The sequence below is a fragment of the Haplochromis burtoni genome, unplaced genomic scaffold (genome assembly GCF_018398535.1).
Source record: "Haplochromis burtoni strain Fernald_Lab_line unplaced genomic scaffold, NCSU_Asbu1 Contig_2, whole genome shotgun sequence".
Taxonomy (NCBI): Eukaryota; Metazoa; Chordata; class Actinopteri; order Cichliformes; family Cichlidae; genus Haplochromis; species Haplochromis burtoni.
Genome location: NW_024582363.1, coordinates 2,639,357 through 2,653,486, shown reverse-complemented (window position 1 = coordinate 2,653,486; position 14,130 = coordinate 2,639,357). Strand labels below are relative to the sequence as shown.

The 14,130-nt window shown below is 40.0% G+C and overlaps 1 protein-coding gene across 1 annotated transcript in view; it reads right to left on the bottom strand.

Annotated features, from left to right (window-relative positions):
• The window catches only part of LOC102311629 (synaptosomal-associated protein 25-B), a gene marked incomplete in the record, with an annotated part of 37,810 nt that extends 24,741 nt beyond the window's left edge, over positions 1-13,069 (bottom strand). Inside the window, 1 exon segment of the mRNA XM_042218157.1 lies at positions 12,946-13,069.
• Positions 13,070-14,130: the final 1,061 nt, after the last annotated feature.

The window sequence follows — 14,130 nt, the reverse complement described above, 5'->3', positions numbered from 1 at the left end:
CATCTTGTTCATTAATTTTTAATGTTAAAGTACATTTTCATTTAAATACAGTTCAATCATATCGTATTTTTGATACTGAAGTGAATAAACAGTATAAACAGTGTATTGCATGTCCAGCATACAACTATTCATTTTCTAAATCAAAAGGCCGCTGGTGAGCTGGACTTTTTTTTTTTTCTTTTTTTTTTCTTTTTTTTTCCAACCTTGCTTTTTTCTACTTCCCACGATGGGTGAAGATGACCTGCTCCCATAAAATCTTATTGTGAGTTATTACTCATTTTATAAAAATAAAATATGAAAAATAATAAACCAACTTGTATTTTTGCTGCTGACTCAAAAGGACAGCAACACTCAATCGTTTAGTTCATTCTAGTTCACACAATAGCGACGTTTTTAAAAATGGCAAACCTAGCCAGCTACTTTTGAAGTTTCTTAAACATCATCATTATCACCCCTGTGTATGTGCTCAATACAAAAACAAGTCGCCATTCACAGACTAGCGTGAGATATGAATTTGTAGAATCACATCACCAGCATCTATTGAGACTTGCAGCCAGTCACTTCAGCATCAATAGTGTGAAAACATTCACCCAGTCAACAGAGATGTACACACCGACTCCAAAGAGTAACAGACGCTCAGCACTTATGTGTACATTGCACAGTGCTGTGGCTACAGAATAGGGACACAGTCAGTGTTTAGTCTAAAAGGGGAAATTGTTGTTTAGCGGTGGCAGAACATTGACATTCGTGGGCAGCAACGGGCTACCCATAAACCTGCAGAGAGCCTCTGTTGTCAGATGGGGCCGTGTCAACAATATGTGGTAAAACCAGATCAACAATCAAACGACCAACCACGAGCAAGCATCCAGCCATCTGCTGCGACAAGTCAGAGATCATCGGCAGCGTGCAAAAATTATGCAAAATTCTTTAGGTCCTTTTGTTTTCATTTTGGAATTTTTAAAAATGTGGAACTGAGATTGTTTTGAATTCACTGCTTGAGCTGTTCGTGCTGTTGATAAATACGGTTTCATAATCATTACAAGAAAGTAAGGAGCAGCACTCAACTGTAAAAAAAAAAAGAAAAATCAATAATGGATGTTGGTGAAACAGCTTCAAGAACATGTTTGGAAAGCATGAAATAGTAATTATGTGCTTGGGAATATGCTAAGATTAAACGATAGCAGCTTTCTTTCTCTTCTTTTTTTTTGCCAGAACACTAAAAGAATTTGCATTAAAACTTTTTAAGCGTCTATTACCATGCCAGATGACAGGATAAACGCCCAATTCCATAACAAGTATGACTTAAAGTATATAAGCCTGTGGTGGCAGATACATTGAGACAAAGGTCCAGTGTTTCTGACCAGTTTTACTGGGACAAGGGGGACCAGAATTAGCCAGGTGATTTTAATTTTGTACAGGACTAATGCAAGTACATAGCATGGATAGGAGAATAAACCTGCCTTCACAGAGTAGGCATGATTCTTCAACCAGAAACGAAATCCAGTGTCAAAGAGCAAAAACTAATCGGACATGCTAAATGTTTTGTTTATTTGACAGTAACCCACATTTAGAAAGAATTTTTTAATTGTAGCATGAAAAATGACCCTCCCTCTATGACAGTCGCTTGCTCTTTAACACGCCTACTGTATTTCAAAGACACACATACACACACCTACAGTTGTCATAACACACGTTCCGGTCATTCCCATCCCCCCTCCCAACCTACGGCCTTGCTGCCTGTCACTCGTCTTGACTGACAGCTGCTGTAAGGCCTGAACTGCCAGGCTCAGCCCATGGAGAGATTACAGTCAGGGGGAAAAGAGGATTTAGTCTCCACTGTTCTCTCTGCTCTCTCTCTCTCACACACACACACACTCGCCTCTCAGTTTGCCGGTAGCTTTCTTTGTTTTGCTTCCTCTTCTTTCAACGCCCTCTGGATGTTTACAGTGTTTGTCCAGGAAAGAGGAAGCATATTTTATAAAAACTTTATAGTATTTACCGTCTTATCTGTAGCTGAATGATATAATACCTGAACATTTGGTATAATTTACTACACAGGAAAAAGGACGGGATCTTTAGCAGAATGAGCATCAAAACTAAATGTAATGGGTGAACATAAAGTTCCCTGAAGACACTGAAAGGTCACTGATGAATAATTGATTGATAATATTAATAGCATTAATCCTGAAAGCTGTTGAAGGTAGATGTGGAAACAGGATGAGAGAAGGTTTGAAAATAACAAGGACTTGACCTCGATGAGAGAGAGTGTTGAAGTTGTGTTTCAGAATCAGACATTTCACATTTTTCATTATAAATATGCAGATGGTCCAAAGAAAAGAGCAGCAACAAAGCTCCAGAAGGAGAATGGATTAGGACTGTCACGATTAACACGCCACTATGGAGCTCCAGTTGTGGAAAAATCTAGCGACAAATTATTTTAGTCAAAAACAAAGAAAAACACGGTGGCACGGTGGTTAGCACTGTTGCCGCACAGCAAGAAGGTCCTGAGTTCAATTCCAACATCAGGCCGGGGTCTTTCTGTGTGGAGTTTGCATGTTCTCCCCGTGTTTGCGTGGGTTCCCTCCGGGTACTCCGGCTTCCTCCCACCGTCCAAAGACATGCAGCTTGTGGGGATAGGTTAATTGGATAATCCAAATTGTCACTAGGTGTGAATGTGAGTGCGAATGGTTGTCTGTCCCTGTGTGTTGGCCCTGCGACAGACTGGCGACCTGTCCAGGGTGTACCCTGCCTCTCGCCCTATGACAGCTGGGATAGGCTCCAGCGCCCCCCGCGACCCTGAAAAGGATAAGCGGAAGCGAATGGATGGATGGACAAAGAAAAACAGTTAAAGGACACAAACACAAAACCCACTTTGAAAACCCCGCTTTAAAAGCATCTACCTCTATGAAAAATAAAATGTATTTACTTTGGAAAAATAAACATTTTCATCTAATAAAAACTCAGAGAGATATGACTAGCAAACTGAAGTCCATTCACATGATGAATCATATGTTTTCAGTGAGTTATTGTTTTAATATAATGTGTTTCTCACACGGTGTGCGTGAATCATCTTCAAATCATCTCCTCTGGAGTAAAGTGGAGCACATTTTCATATCTTGCTGATATTAAAACACAAAATGTTGCTGGAACAAATTACAACAGGCACTTAAGACACACACCAGTGATTATTTATATATTTGCTGAGGTGTGCGCAGGTGAGGCAGAGCAAATAAGCCTTCGTTCATGAGCTGTAACACTCAGATTTAAGGCTGTTCTCTCAGTTGCTGTACAATATGCCTGATATACAGAACACACTGGCGTGCACAGAGGTGCAGGAAAGTTTTCACTGATGCTAGCGTGCTTGAGCATTTGTTGTCTTCAAACTATAGACAGTATAAATGTAGGATGTAGGCAGCATCACATCAACCGTTGCTTTGACACCGTTATAAAGCTTAAATTAGTATTTTCATTTTCACCAATGTTGTGTTTTGAAATTCCTTCTTTGTGACAAATGAGGTGTGGTCTAACTTTAAAGCCACAGGCTTAAAGGAGGATAATACTCCTTTCTGACTCTTAGAATGACCAAAATTGACAAAATTGACTTTATACTTCTTCGTATCACTTGAAATAAGCAACTGAGTCCAGAAACTCATGAGAAAATGTTTTCAAAGGTTAAAGCTGAGGCCCATTCCACCTAAACTTCTATAGAACGAGAAGTCTTTTTGAACATCAGAGAGAAGGAAAGTTCTCATTTGGCTTCATTTTTCAGACTCAGAAGCTACGTCCATGTTTTATACTCTCTGGGGATGATACATGGGCGACAGCAGTTCCCCAATCACACATGAGTAACATAAATAAAATAAAAATAATGAACTCAACCAACCCTGATAGCTAACGTATCTGTCTAAATGGTCAGATTTAATATATATTACCAAAGCTGAACTAAAATTGTTGCTACAAAGAAAAACCTCACACAGTGACCAAGCACGGTTAGCATCCCCCAAGTTGCACCCAAGTTTGCTGACATGATCCACTGGCATGTGAGTCGGGGGATCATATCAACATGTCACTGGAGGAAATGAAAAATGCTGAGGTCAGCTTAACACTGATTCGTCACTCACCATGCTCATCACACAGCAACAAAAATCATCATGTGCTGGCTTGTTTCATATCATATCGTAGCTTCACATCAAAGGCTTCCAAACAAACAATAACTGAGTCACATCTAACAAACACCAACATATAACCGCAAAGAAACTTTTTAGAAGATGTTAGCACTCGTCTGCAGTAAAGGAACAAAATAAATTTAGATACAACCATAAGTGCACAGTTACACTCTATGCAACATTAACACAGGACAGAATCAGGATTTAAAAAGTGAAGAGGCTCATGTTTAGCATCCAGCAGACTGTCAGTCTGTTGTGACAAACGGCCTCCGTTAGACCGAGTACACCGCCATCAATCAAGTGCCATGTTCATTGGAGATAAACAATGTTTGTGAAGAAAATAGGACATCAGGACACCGTGGCAGCACTGAATCTGAGAGTCAAGAGAAACGAGGTCAGTCCATCAGTTTGTTGGCTGTATGTTTCTCACAGGCTTATAGAAGCACTAACCTAAACCTGAGATTTATATGTTTATTTATTGTATTTTTAGGATAGCTGCTGCACTTTTCCTTCTCTTTCATATGGGGGATTTTTCAGGTTACTTGGGTTGCTAGTGAAAATGAGCACTTCTGTTCCTATAATCTTCCTTTCTTTTCATAATTGCAATGAAATCTGGATGTGCAGAACTTAATGGCACTGAAATGAAGACTGTGGAGTCACTGGGTTTGTGGAAAGGTTGCAGTTCCACCCAGCAAGAAAAGATTTCTCACACCTTTTGTTCTCATTACTGCAGAAATCTCTGGTAGTGCACCAGAAGCGCTGAGGGTACCAGAGGTGATATTAGTAATTATGAATAAAGGCAGAAAACAAATCTCTATTGGGATGACATTTAACACCCTCCTGTTCACTCACTCCCTCCTCTATTTGAACCAAACCTGACTTTTTGTATTGTTTCACTTCAGTGCCTCTGGAGCTTCTGCACAGCAGTAGATAAATGAGACTGCAACAAAAAGCTTCATAACACTGACAAAAGTCAGTTTTTATAAAACAGGCATGCGACCAGTTTTTCCTTGTCATTTTCTGTCCAAATAATAATTTGCAGAAACACATCACACAAAAGAAAATGTGTGGGAGAAGGTTAACACTTCTCTAGACCGAGAACCCAAGAAACTGAAAAAAAAAAACCCCACATGTGATGAACAGGACCAAGGACAAGAAGGCGAGCAGCAGTGGAGCAGATACTGCTGCGTTTGTGTGTTAAGGGTGGGACGAAGCAACATCCACCACTTCAAAGCATAACTATGTTTCATTATTTATTGGATGGAGCCAGGTCAATAATGCAACAGCAGTGTGCTACACACAGATACTGTGTGTTTACAGGTGCTTTTGCACTCTTTTCCAATCCTAACCTGCTGACACATCATATGTGCTACCCCCATGTGAACATCTGGATAAGAAACAAAAGATGCAGAAACACTCGTGTAAATACTACTTTTGATTTTAAGCCAAACAAACCTAACGAAGGAGGGACTGAAAAGTTCATCTCCTGACTGCCACTTTGCTGGTTTACACCTCTTACCTGCTGAAACTCAAATGCAGGTATGTCTTTGCAGCAAACAACATTATAATGTATATGCTTTAATGATAGGCATTGGCAGTGAATGTGTTATATCATTTAGTTTTTATAATGTGTGAAATTCTTTGACTACATTATGCCAAGTCATCCTTGACCTGAAAGATCCTGGAGGTAAAGTAAATAAATACTGTTTACATATGCAGGTGAGCTATTTTCTAGTCAATAAAACATTAGTTAATAACGTTTTTATTGTTGTGCATTGCAAAGCCGTGACATCAGAATCCATGCAGTGGAGGTTTCTCTCCCTCTTCATATAGCTGACTTATTTTGTGTGCATTCCTGAGATGTGACTTCTCTCCAGTTCCTGCCAGTTCCTTTGTTCACATACTTGACATGCATCAACTGATCACCAACGGGCAGTATATGAACCCCAGCTCTTCAACCCTGGACAGTGTTTAGGGATTAAGCTCCTCTCTAGGCTTGCAGTTCTTGTTGTGACCTCTGATGCCCTCAACTCTCTTCTCCAGATTTTCCACCTGCACCTTTCGTGTCTGTTACAGATCCCAGAGGCAAACTACTTGCCCCGCTTCCTCTGTAGTTCAATAAATCAGTGGTTTTTAAAGGTTTTTTTCTCACATGCCCAATATAAGAATCCCAAAAAGCTTGTCTCATTTAAAAAAAATACATTTTTAACAAAGATCTAGTTTTACATCTCGTCTGCTGTTGCTCAGCGCAGTACTAGTGGGGTTCACAGTTTGAGAAACACTGCATGTTTCCTGTTTTGTGGGTTTCAGTGTTCGGACTCAAGAATAATAAAACTGTAGGGGTTCTAAATCCTGTGCAGGCCTATTTGTTTTTAAAAAAAATTCAGGAAATTGGAAAGAGAAATCAATAAACTAATCACTAAATATAAAATCTCAATGTCTATCAAGATCAACATCCATCCTACGCACGGAAAGCTGCGTAACCCTGCAAGGATACTTTTCCATCTTGCGTCAGACAGACTGCTGTTAAGATGAAAAGGCTGATACCTTTCCATTTCACACACACACTCACAAACACACTCATGCTCAGATACACTTGCATCCATCCCCCGTATGTACTAATGGCTTTTCAAGTTGATTTTCTCTTGGCTGGGCAAAGCTAAAAGTAACTGTAGTGACTCAGGAGCTAAAGTGGCCACTGACACTTGATTTATTACATTATCCATTCTCAGACAACCTTTGTATTACATCAGATAAATCCACACGATAGTGAAGGATCAGGATTTTTACAGTATCACCTGACCCGAACTGATCTGTTGGATAATTTGAAGCTTATGCAGAAACAATGTGTCTGTTATATCGGTACAGACAACAACAAAAAAAATTGCAGAATTCCAGTCATAAAAACCACTCCTGCATAAACACTGTACCACCATGTTGACCTATAAACAATAAATACACGTGCCAAGATGTGACCTGGACAGAGAGCATGATGAGAGCCTCAGGGCTAAACCATTCAGACAGTTCACCCACCCGTTTACGCCTGACTGCTGCTGCTGCATACATGGGCCAACATCAAAACATGCACAAATGCACAGACCGAGCAGCAGCGGCAGCAGCAACCTCTGGGGCTGAAAAACAAAGCCAAAAGAGTTCCTCTGCTGGTTGCTCGAGGCTGTCTCCAAATGTGAGTAAAACCATAGACTCCTTTGGTAAAATATGCAACCTTACTGCAGAAATAAGCATGTTTACAACCTGCTACAAAAAGAGTTTGGATCTCTATAGTTAATTTCTGCAGAGGGGTGAATACAAGTGCCTTGACTATTTGAGTGTGAGTGTAGATGTAGATATTAGTCAAAGTCCTTAGGCATAAACAAAAGCGCTGTAGTACTACTTATAGTAGAAAGCGCTTTAGTGCTCAAATTGAGTAGAAAGACTACCTGTCTATGAAAAGCGCTTAATAAATAAACTTTACTTACTTACTTACTTACAGTATAAGTACCAGTCCAATGGTCTGCTGGCCAGATATCTGCAGAATTATTGAATTCATAGTGGTGTAAAACACACCCACTCTGGAGCAGTGGAAACACATTCTGCATACTGATAAATAACACCCCTCTACGTGGCAGTTTGATGGATGAGTCTTGGTTTGACAAAAGCTAGAAATGTTACCTTCATGACTTCACTGTCCCAGCTGTGACGTTTGGTGGAGGAGGGATAATGGTTTGGGGTTGCATTTGGGGGGCTCGCCTTGGCTCCTTAGTTCCAGTGAATAGAAATCTTAATGTTTCAGCTTAACAAGATATTTTGAACAGTTCTGTGCTTCTAACTTGGTGGGAAAAGTTAGGAGACACTGGAAAATTCACTGGAAAGTCCTCCAAGAAATGAGAATTTAAGATCGGGGCTTACAAAAGCTCCTGTAGATGTAATGTCAAGGTGGCCCAAAGCAAGGCTTCTAAAAATTAAAGAAATTATGACTTTTAAATTAAAAGGACTCAAAAAAGCAGGATGAATGTCAGTTACTGAGAGAACAGCTTTATAATCAAGCCTCCTGACAACCATCCAGGTTGACCATAGTGGTGGAGTGTGAATGGAACAAGCTGGTGTCCTGCCCAAAGCAACGCCCGCAGTGACAATATGGCTATAACGAATTAACACATTCCCTGTGGAGAGGCAGGATAGACACACAGAGAGAAATCTGCCGTGGAAAATCATTGAGGAAAAGCATAGGAAAATATTAAGACTTGTTATTTTTTTAAAAAGCCACCAAAATGGCTTCATTTCTTAGATTTTCCATTTATGCTTCAAAATCAAAGGGATTTATATATTTCTAGATAAACTGTACTGTAACGTGATGACTTCCCAGCCAAACATCAATGACATAAGAGGCAAATGGTCGACCACCTGGCAACAAGCATACAAAAATGCACCTTTTAAGATGCCAGGCCCTGATTTTGACACCTTTAGGAAAGCCAAAACATATGGAGGGGGCAGCTTCCCAGCATTCAGCCATTTTTGTCTCAGCTGAGCAGGGATGATGGAGCAGATTGCAATTCTGATATTTCCTCGTTATATAATCCAAAGTAGAGACAGACAGGCAGAAAGCTGCGGTTCAGATTAACAGAGAAGCAGACTTATGGAAAGACAGACATGAGGAGGCGGAGTAGCTGGTCAGAAAGAAAGTACACATTAAACTTTACATTAACACAGCCAGGTAAAATACTTTGCACAATTAAAGACACATTATTCCACTAAAACCTTCCACATATTAAGAATAATATATAAAGCATCTACCACGCTCTCCAATTTTATGGCCTTTTAACTTTTACGGAGCGTCACAGTATTGCCAATAAAGTCGGCAGACAGAACAATGCGCAGGCAGGCAAACGTGGCAGTGTCGGACATGCAAGAAATTCAAAGCAATCATCTGTGGCCTCCAGGGATAATCACTGCAAAGCCCCACTGTCCCATTCACTGAGGATAAAACCCACTGGATTAATCTGCAGGCCTACAGAACACACACACACACTTACATAACACACAGACCACTCTTCCTCTCTTTTGCATGTTTTTCTTTCACTTTGACATTCACAGCCTCTCTCTCACTTCTGCTCTCACAAACACACACAAAACCTAGAGCACACACACACGCGCACACAATCTCCTCTCCTCCATTTCTTCTCTACATGTATACATTCAAATGGACACCTGTCAGTATACGTCTCTGTGCGCACTCATTTAGACATGCAGATTGTTGACAGGCACATATAGAGCTGTATATATTAGGTAAAAACACACTCTTCTGTTTGTACGTGTGACAAATGGGGGAAAAGGATGTAAAAACAGCATGGTTCTCCTCCTGCGTGGACAACAGGATTAGAGTTATCACATGCTTGTGCTAACAACAAAAACATAAACGTCCATAAAAGATAATCGCGGCTTCTTTGCAAAAGGATTTGTACTTTTGGTGTTGCACCGACTTTAACCTTGCTGTAAGGGTAAAACTGAAGCCATCAAAGGAATCAAGTTACTGCAACTCGATAACGCCATTGTGATCGATAAGAAGGATCGTATCACCATTTTGAATGTTTTATAAATGATAATTTGATGAAGCACCAGGATCAAAATACAGAACAAACAACATTAAGTATTTCTTTGTCTATCCTTGATGTCTAACACATGCATAAACTGCATCTCTTATGTAGATATTTGCAAAAATGTAAGAGTTTTAATATGTATTTTAACATTTTTACATCCATATTTACTTGTGAAAAGACGTGTTTTTTTTACTGAAACAGATCCACCCATTTCATCGAACATACTTGATTGGAGGTAAAAGACAAAGGTGCCTTTAAGTTACATTAAGTTGGCCAGACATGAAACAAAGTGTTAAAGAAATGTGCAATAATCTTTAGATATGAAATCTCGTGTTCCGCATTTAGCATTTCAAGTTCTAAACCATTAATTGCTCTTTGTTGGTGCTACTGCTGCTGGATTCTTTAAAATTAGAAGTGCACAGATTTTGAAATTCTGCATTTACATTTGCCAAGACCAATTTTTTGCTTGTTTGCTTTGTGTTTGTTGTTATTTTGTGTCCGTAGATGCGCCTACCTTAGTTATAATGAGTGGATATTTGAGTTACGGTTGTCTTCCTGTCATCTCAAAATCATCTTCCTATTCTCCTTTGAGCACTGGGATTTTCACCCAGTAAAGCGTGATTATCGGATTTGATGAGGGCAGTTGAACAGGTGTCCCCAACAAACTGGTGAGTGTATATCAGTCTATTTCATCTGTATATTGTTTTGTATGGTGAAAAGAACTTAAACTGATAAAAACTCACCCTGTTAAAGCTAAACTCTGTAAGCAGCACTCATTCTGACTGACTCAGCTTTAAAAATTAACTCTGTGGGTGCAACTAAAATATACTGGAGGGCTTCTTAAAACATCTGCCCCTCTCAGCCCTAGATTGATAATTGATGTGCCGCCCAAACTAGTTTAAAGAGTGCATGTGTTTATAAAAACCTCACAGGGTAAAATAAAAAAGGGCAGTCATTGCCAGAAAAAGATCCCCGCACTCATTTTATTGCTCAAAGTTAATAAGTGAGATTGTGATCTGGGCGCATAATCACTCGGGTTTGTCTGTCATGTGGCAATTTCACAGACGATTGCACTGAAATTTAACAGGAAGGCTGCATGAATAAATAGCAAGGGGAGTACATTTAAGTATCGAATGAAGAGGAAGGAGAGGAAAAGTTTGCTACGCTGTTTGTGGCATGTGTGCGTGTTTGACAGATGTAGCGGGAGACTGGTGGTAATTTCTCACCTCTTTGTGGGCAGGGTGACAGAGTGGTGAGTGATAGGTGCTGTGGGGGAGGATGGGGGATTGATCATGGTGGGGGGCAGGTATGTGCTAATGAAAGCAGGAAGCACTTTCTCACCAGGAAGCTGATTATTTGAGCACCCTGGGTTCATGTTAATCATAACATTTCGGCTCCAGGAAAACAGAGAAAATGTCCAAGCAAACAGCTGCAACCAGCTTTCAGCAAAATCAGGACACAACTGTAGGACACATTTAAGATTTCTTAAGGTGAAAAAAACAAAACAAAAGTAAGTTTAATAAACTGAAGAAGAGCAGAATAAGTCCAACAATAATCCAGTACAAGGAAAAACCAAAACTCAGCAGAATAACTCCAGAAAATAAACCAGGAATCCTACAGGAGCAGACCATAAAGAGAGAAAGTGAAGCAAGTGAAGCAAAGCAACCAGAGACACGAGAAAACATATTATCAAAGTAAAACAGGAAGTGAGGGAGGAAAAAATAGACAAGAAAACACAGGAAGTCCTAGGAAAACATTATTAATTAAATTTAACAAATTGTTAGAAGTAAAGTTCACCTGTTGCAGCTGAGATTGATAATTTTTTTTACATGATGGATGCATTTGCACTCCATAATTTAAAGCAGCAGCAAAACCAAAATACAACATAGGACATAGAATTGACTGGAAGTTGGATATGTTTCAATTAGTCCATGTTGGGTGTGCTGCAGTCATTTCCTGCCCTAATTGAAATATCCACCTGTTTACATCGAGTTACAAACAACACCAGGCTGCCAAAAAAAGACAACACACACACACACACACACACGTTGATCTGCTTAAGAGTCGGCCTGAGCTCTTTGTCCTCTCTGACATTAACACAGGTGCACATGCAGGAAAGGGAGAAAGACTGGAGCAGTTTCTACTTTAACTTGAATTTTAATTCATAAGCAAGATTCATAACTGAATTCAACCTTAATGTCGCAACTGCGCAGCTTCAGTCATAGGAGCGACTATTGTACACGTTTTCTTAGACAGGGCCTTAAAAACTAGTATCTTAAAATAATTATTTCAAATACTTATATGCTGACCTCTGCTCTTTTTTTTCTGCTTCTGTTTTTCTTGCACATGACGCTCTAACCGAACATCCATCTTTCCCTCATGAAAATGATCTGTTACCATTAACGGCTCCCTGTTCACTGTGTCTGTACGGTCCTCTGGAAAAAGGAAGTGAAGGAAAGGTGAAAAGTCAGACCTCTGGATTAAAACAGATCTGAACCACAAACAGCCTGGCCATTTTATAAAAACAATAAGTGTGATAACGAATGCTGTCTCACTTGTTTCCAGAGCGCAGAAACTACATTCAGGTATTTTTCACGACTTACTGCTTCAGTTTGCCTCGTTTCACGAATAGATTAACTTCAGATTTTCATTTTTGGGGGGAACACTTTGAGAACAAACGTTTCGCTTTGTGCGTAAAGTGTTTTTCAGCGTGTTTCAGACTCGGGAGCTGTCCAAGGTCCTGAACCTGCACACGGCTTTTCTGTTCAATGGCCAACTACACCTACAAGCTTTCAGAAACATGAAAAACAAGATTACACAGTCTGTGTTATCCTGTTGTTTAATCCTTACATAAAACAACCACTCTTCCCCTGTGACAGAAAACAGGAAACAGCCAAAAGTTCAAACAATTCAGCACATGCGTCGACGCAGAGTCGCTACAAACACAACAGAAACACCTCAGCAACATGGTCCTCGTTTCCCCTCAGATATCATCACCTCACAAACAAAAAATAACCTAGCAAATATGACGCGTTCTTACAGCTGAGAACTCTGTCACGTCCTGGGACGCATAAACTGCTAAAACCTGAAATCTGGAGAATCATTCAAACTTTAATTATCGCTCTTCTTTTGATTATTCTGTGGGTCAAAATGAGAGGATTAAAAAATCGAATTAAACCGACCTGGATAAGTTTCTTCAGCTCTTTCTCTTCTTTTTCTTTTGCTGTATGCTTGTACAGGGTGAAGATGTCTGTCCGTCCAGCCGCTCCGTTCAACGGGACTGTCCCCGCCCCCCAACCCCCACGCCCTCCGCTGGATCAGCACCGCCCTCCCCCTTAACCGCCACAGCAAGCGTTAATCGCCGCAGATCTACTCATCAAACACTTCCTGTTAATGATTCACAAAATAAAACCTGTGAAGGAACTGTGTAGTTACATTAAGTGAAAACTGTGTATAACGTGACTGGTGTTTGGTCATTAGGAGGTGCATACACAGGAAGTGGTGCTGAAAAAAACTTCCGACATGCCAAGAAATCCAGGACTACTTTTAAAGGTGGCAAAGCAACAACACTACAAGTCGGAAATGTCGAAATATACATGTCATACATAGATTATAGCACAGGGTAAAGCCACGAAATGCTTTACTCCTGTTATTGGAAGCAATAATAAATGAATAATACACATTTCCCTAACATTTGTGAAAGATCCCCGGTTTGATTACATGGGAAGACACAAATTCCTTGAGAGTTGCACTAAGAAGGACGTAAGGCATTAGGCACAAGCCAACCAGGCAGTGCTACCTGCTCTCCTATTAGATAAAATACAAGATATATAGCAACACAGCTACTTCTAACAACAATAATAATAATACTAGGTTTGGTTTTAATTTGACAGCCATGCCACCTGATTTCCTGTCTCATTGACGCCTCTCACAAAATGGCCGCGCCCTCTGACGTCAACGGTAACGGATAAAAAGGTAGGTCAGCTGCGCGCTGCCCAAAGCCATGTTGGCTGCAGGCTGCTGTCTTTCTGCATTGATATCAGGCAGAGCTGCAGGCTGATCTGCGCAAACCGCAGATTATTGTCTGTGATCTAAATTCACGGTGCTTTAGTCCGACTGTTTACTACTTAGAAAGCAGAGTAACTGACAAAGAAAACTTTTTACTGAAGGAAATCAAATGAAAACAATAATAAATGTGAGAAAGAAAAATCTGACAAATCTGACTTTTTTCAGTGCAGGTGATTAATGCGATTTGAGGGATAGATAAGAGAGCATTCAAAGAAAATGTTATTTATTTATAGAATATTTCTGACATAAATCCAAAAGCGTGTAGTTCAAGTTTTTTTCTATTCTTTTTTTTTAATTGG